Here is a 6,344-nt window from a genome sequence, read left to right on the forward strand (position 1 = left end):
GCCGATCTACGAGCATTCAACCTACTCGGCGAGTACGGCGCGTGCGGTTGCGAAATAATACCTTTATGGAGGCTACACCGGAACGAGCCAGGGTGAGTTGTAGGAGAACACATACACGTCCTCTTCGAACTGCTCTGCCTCTTCACCACTTGATTCTTCCCACCGCTACGAGAAGAAACAGACACAGATCTGTTCGGAGATATCGCACGGTCAACATAAAACCGCACCGACGGCACGGAAACTGAAGACGAACCGTGAACCTTCACACGCGACGGCGAAGTCGATCTGCAGAAGAAGGAAGTTGCCGATCCAGAGGAGAAACTGGAAGTCGACGACGCGAACGCCGACGGAGATGAATTCCGGTAACCGTAGAATCTTTCAGACGATGAGAACGATCGGAGAACCGATCCGTTCGATCTTCGAGAAGTTGCCGCCATTTTCGTCACAGTGGAGAGAGAGAGAGGAAATGGGAACCTTGAGCTTTTTGCTCTAATTCTTCCTAATTAGCGGTGTTTGGCTATTGAGTTTGGCAAACCCGTCTTCACTCGCACCAAGTATTTATAGGGATTCAACGGAAAATATAAAATATTTTAATTTCCAGAGTGGCATCTTTTTCCATCATACCCTTCATCTTTTGCATATTTGTGAAAACTGTCGAAAAATAGAAGGGAAAATTACACAAACCTCTCTTAAAACTTTTAATTTTATAAATTAACCCCTAAACTTTGTTGATATTTCAATAATATCAGGGGTGTTTTATGCAATTTTTTAAAACAATATAATAAATTTTTAAATTTTAAATTTTGCGTGTTACTATATTATTGGTGTATTTAATTTTTTTTTTAATTTATATTAATTCCACTAATTATAATAATATTAATAATTATTGAAACGGTGAGAAATATACAAAAAATAATAATTTAATCATGTAATTCCAATATGGGGGACAGAAATACATGTTATGTTTCCTTGTTATTATTGAACTAATAATTCAGAGAAAATCCTTTTTTTTAATTCTGTATTTAATTTTTTTAATTTTAAAATAAGATTCGTCATTATTATTATTATTTAATGGGAGCATCTTTTTATTAATATATTCGTCTAATTTATATGCCCTTATGCTCCCTAAAAGCTTATGATTATTTTAGGTTAATGTATGTCTTTATACTAAAATTAATTAATTAGTTATGCCATTAAAAAATGATGTTACTAATGTCACATTAATTTATACAATAATAAAACACTATTTTCGAAAAACATAGTTTTTTTTTATTTTTAATTTAACTAAAAATTTAAATATTTTAAAAATTAAAAACAAAAATAAAAACAAGATGCATAAATTAAAATACACTTAAATTTAAAATAAAAATAATGATATATATATATATATATATACATATAAATTTGAGATGTGGATATTTAGATTTAAACTTAAAAAAAAAATCAATTAGTTTTTATAGGAACCGTTAGTAATTTATTTAAAAATTATTATTAAATTTTTAATAGTGTTTCAAATATATAAATAATTTTAAAATTTTAATTATTATCTTTAATTTTTTTTAAAAAAAATTAAATATATATATATTTTTTTGTTAATATTATATTTAAAAATACATATTAACTCTCTATCTTTATAAAAAATTTAGAAAATTATTACCATCAATATATATAATGAAAATCGTCTATCGACATTTCATCGATTATTTATAGACATTTTAATATTATTTTATAAAGTTTATATTCAAATTTTTTAAAATTTATGCGTATTTTTTAAATAAATTATAAATTTAAAAAATATTTTTATTAATTTAGTCTGGAGTCAATGATATCAAGTTAGAACTCAACCAACCTGGGCGGTTGGGTTAGTTGAACCGGCATGGTTGGTTTTTCATTTTTTTATTTTTTTATTTTTTTATTTCGGCTGTTTAAACCCAAAAATATCAAAACGACAAAAAAGTGGCACCGTTTGGTATGACAGCTGTCTTCCTATTTTACAGTTGTTTGCCACGTCAGATGTCAGATCCGCTTTGGATTACACGTCCTGCTGAGCTAAAGCCTTTACATATTTCATTCCCAAATTGCCCTCCATTCAAATTAAAACTATTTAAATTTTAGAAATAATTAATTCCTAATTTCCTAAAACAAACCATGGTAAGTTGAAGTTTTACTCTAATCAAACTAGAGTTTACTCTAACCAATTTCACGTTGGTTCAACTTGTTCTACCCCTCGATCAACCTAACCCCGCTCGAGTCGGGTCAGGTTACTTGAATCATGCTAGCTCAGTTCGACCTGCATGGCTCAACCTACTTAGGTTGGATATTCTTGTCTCAACCTATTCGACCCAGGCCTCTCGACTCACATTCTTCGTAGCCTCCATTCGAGGCGAGCTTGAACCCATTAAAACTCTTCTAGTGATATGTTCTTAAATGCTCAACATTTTCGTGAACGAGGGAGAGGTAAGTACCTCTTAAGTTATTCTCCTGATCTATTACAGACCGAGCCAAGAAATGTTTAAGGACTAATTTGAAATTTCTGAAATTAAACGACGCATAAAATAATAAATTAAAATAAATAAAATAATATTTATAAATAAAAATAACAAAAAGGGTATTTATGATAATAAAGAAGGTTGGTTTAGGCATCCTTATCCAACAATAATTCTAAGTAGTTGAGTGTAACATTATAAATTTAATAACAACATTCTTCTAAATTTAATTAATTTTTTTTCTTTTAATCTAAAAAAATAAAATTCAATAAATTATATTTTAATCATTTAAACCAAAATTTTAATTTATATGATAATTAGTTATTAATATTTAAAATTAAATATTTTTTTATTTTCTTTTTATTTTTTTTTAAGCGATAAATATCATTTTGCTAATAATTAAAAAGTGTTCGATAAGGATCATTCTATCCATAAAGGTAGATCTTTCCCTAATGGAGAGGGAACCGTTGTTTATTTAGAACTCTCGTTTATATCTATAGATATTTTAAACATATCAGATATCATTTACGTAATTCAAAAGGTATGTCTTTATTTGACTTTGACCAATTTTCGGTAGACATGATAGCATGTTCTTGCCTCACAACCACTATCTTCGTTTAGTTCATGCATTAGGATTGTTATCGTTTTCTCGTATATGGTTGTAACTGCTCCGGCTCACTGCTAACAAATATTGTCCGCTTTGACCCGTTAAGTACCGTTGTCAGCCTCGCGATTTTAAAACAAATAATATTTATTAGAGGTGAGCTTGGGCTATTACAAATGGCATCAGTCTCAGACATAAAAGACACTAAACCCCCAAAAGTGTGGAAATCTCACCCTAACAGACGCATTTCAAGACTGTGAGACTGACGATGACACGTAACGAGCAAAAGTAGACAATATCTAATAGTGGTAAGCTTGGGCTTGTTGGGATCGATATCAGTCGTTAGCTCTAATACCAGTTGTTAGGATCGCACAACAACGCACACGCTCGATCTAGATGAACACAAATAAAAGGATAGAGAAAATTGCAAGGAAAACTGCTAAAAGGATTTTTTATTGATGACTTCATGTATGTACAATCATGGAGAGTACAGAGAGAGAATAAATTCAAAGTTCTATCGGACCAGAGAGAATAAATTCAAAGTTCTATCGGACCAGAGATATATATATATATGGTATAGTTTACTATATATAGCTTTACCAGATTTAGTCATCTACTATATATAGCTATTTACCATATATAGCTTTACTAGATATAACGATCGAGCTATAAATACATATATTTAACCAGTCACGTTATAAAAATTAAAATAATAACGGATCATATTTTATTTTCTTATCTCAATGGAATAATTATATAATTTTTTAGTCCATATTTTCAAGTAAATCAATCATTTAATAAACATTTTAATTACTTAAATATTTCATTTTATTATAAATTCACATAGTGACAATAAGCTCTCCACTTTGAACCTTATCTATAATGTTCCATTTAAATAAATATATTTAAAAAATTATTAAAAATTAAATAGTCAATTCTAGTTTGGTTTGGATGCAACTTGGATGCCTTTTTTCTATTTTCATTAATATCATATATTTAATATCTTATACAATTTTAAATATTTTATTTATATGATTTTTTTTTATTATTATTTTAGTAATTTTTGTCGACTTTAATGTAAGACAAAAATCTAGACATGTTTTGAATTCAGACAGCTGATTTGTTACAAGACTGTTTCAGACATTTATTCAAGTAAACATCAGCTAATTAATTCAGAGAAGACATGTCAGTGAGGCGTTAGTGGACCAGTCATATGATTTTAATCATATAAAACCACTCGATCGTCGCTTGGAGGGTTCAAAAATATCTCCTCTAATCGGCCACCATTAAATATAAATATTATTTCTTTATCGATAAGATAAAAAGGAAAAAATTCAATGGATAACATGATGATATTTAATTTATAATACTTTTTTATTAAAATATCTAATAGGTCGATAATACCGATGATTATAGTTCCCCCAACAATTTTAACAACATACTTAATCAGTTGTCTAGTTCTGATTATCTAAGACTTATCTCGTGGTAGGTTGTTGTATTTCGATTATCTAAAGCTTATCATCTTTTATAAAAATGGTTTCACGGGATTTAGCCAATTGGCTTGATTGTGAGATGTTGTTGAGACATAGGAATCTATGTTATCAAAGGATTTCCTGTGATTATTTCTCGTATGGAATGATTCAATCATCCATTTTGGTATCTTACCGAACAAAATAGTGATATTGTTTTAAAAAATTGTTTTAATCGATTGTAAACAACTTCACCTGTACATTAGGACCCTAATGAGTAACGATTGATAATTGTAAGAGTAGGGCAAACCATTAATGTGGATGGTGATAACGTGTGAGATCCCACGTCAGTTGGAGAGGAGAACGAAACATTTCTTATAAGGGTGTGGAAACCTCTCCCTGGTAGACACGTTTTAAAAACGGTGAAGTTGATGACGATACATGACGGGCCAAATCGGACAAGATCTACTAGCAGTGGCCTTGAGCTGTTACAAATGATATTAGAGATAGACATCAAATGGTGTCTCAGTGACAACGTTGGACCCCAAGGGGGTGGATTATGAGATCCCACATAAATTGAAGAGGGGAACAAAACATTCCTTATAAGGGTGTGGAAACCTCTCCCTGGTAGACGAGTTTTAAAAACTGTGAAGCTGACGACGATACATGACAGGTCAAATTGAACAATATCTACTAGCGATGGCCCCGAGCTATTACAAATGGTATTAGAGCCATACATTGAGTGGTGTGCCAACGACAATGTTGGACCCCCAAAAGGGGTGGATTATGAGATCCGACATCGATTGAAGAGGGGAACGAAACATTCCTTACAAGGGTGTGGAAACCTCTCCCTAGTAGACATGTTTTAAAATCGTAAGGTTAACGATGATACGTAATGGGTCAAAGCGGACAATATCTACTAGTAGTGGCCTCGAGGTATTTTAAATGGTATTAGAGCTCGACATCGAGCGGTTTGCCAGCGAGGACGCTAGACACCAAGGGAGTGGATTGTGAGATCCCACATCGGTGGGAGAGGGGAACGAAACATTCCTTATAAGAGTTTGGATACCTCTTCTTAGTAGAGGCGTTTTAAAATCGTGAGACTAACAACGATACATAACGTGCTAAAACGGACAATATCTACGAGCAGTAGTCTCGAACGGATAAGAAGTAAAGAAGCGTTGAAATTGGGGAAGATGGAGGGGGCCCTCAATAGGAACTAAAGAGGATGATGAAGACATGATACCAATCTAAGCAAGTAGGCAATTTGGTGTGAAGAGAACCAAAATATTGTTCTATATATTTGTTATATTACATTCCAATACATGCTTTAATGGCTTTTTTGCCAACTTTTCAAATGTGGGCCTCCAAAACCCACTCCCCTTCTAAAATAAGAACACAAAATATGCTCTTTTTTTTAATTTTTTTTGGAAGATAATACATTTTGGTGGAGAGATTTTGATTCTAAGTTAAGAAATGAAGAGAACCCACAAATTTTGATGTTGAATTCATTGTTAAAATGGAAAAAAATGACGAAATGATTAAGTAAATTTTAATTTATCGATTCGGGTATAGGGTAGGTGGTACAGAAAATATACGGTTCATTTCGAAAGATTGAAGGTTTGGTTATTATATCTTATATCGTGAGAATGGATTTTGGAATGCTAAGATCCAAAATCGAGAGGGAAATAGATCGGATTGGTTGAAGGTATATAACTTAATCTATTGAAGTATAGCAACCGAGCTTAAGAATCTGCTTTCTGAGACTTTTTTTTTTTTTTTTTT

The sequence above is a fragment of the Cucurbita pepo genome, chromosome LG07 (genome assembly GCF_002806865.2).
Source record: "Cucurbita pepo subsp. pepo cultivar mu-cu-16 chromosome LG07, ASM280686v2, whole genome shotgun sequence".
Classification (NCBI taxonomy): Eukaryota; Viridiplantae; Streptophyta; class Magnoliopsida; order Cucurbitales; family Cucurbitaceae; genus Cucurbita; species Cucurbita pepo.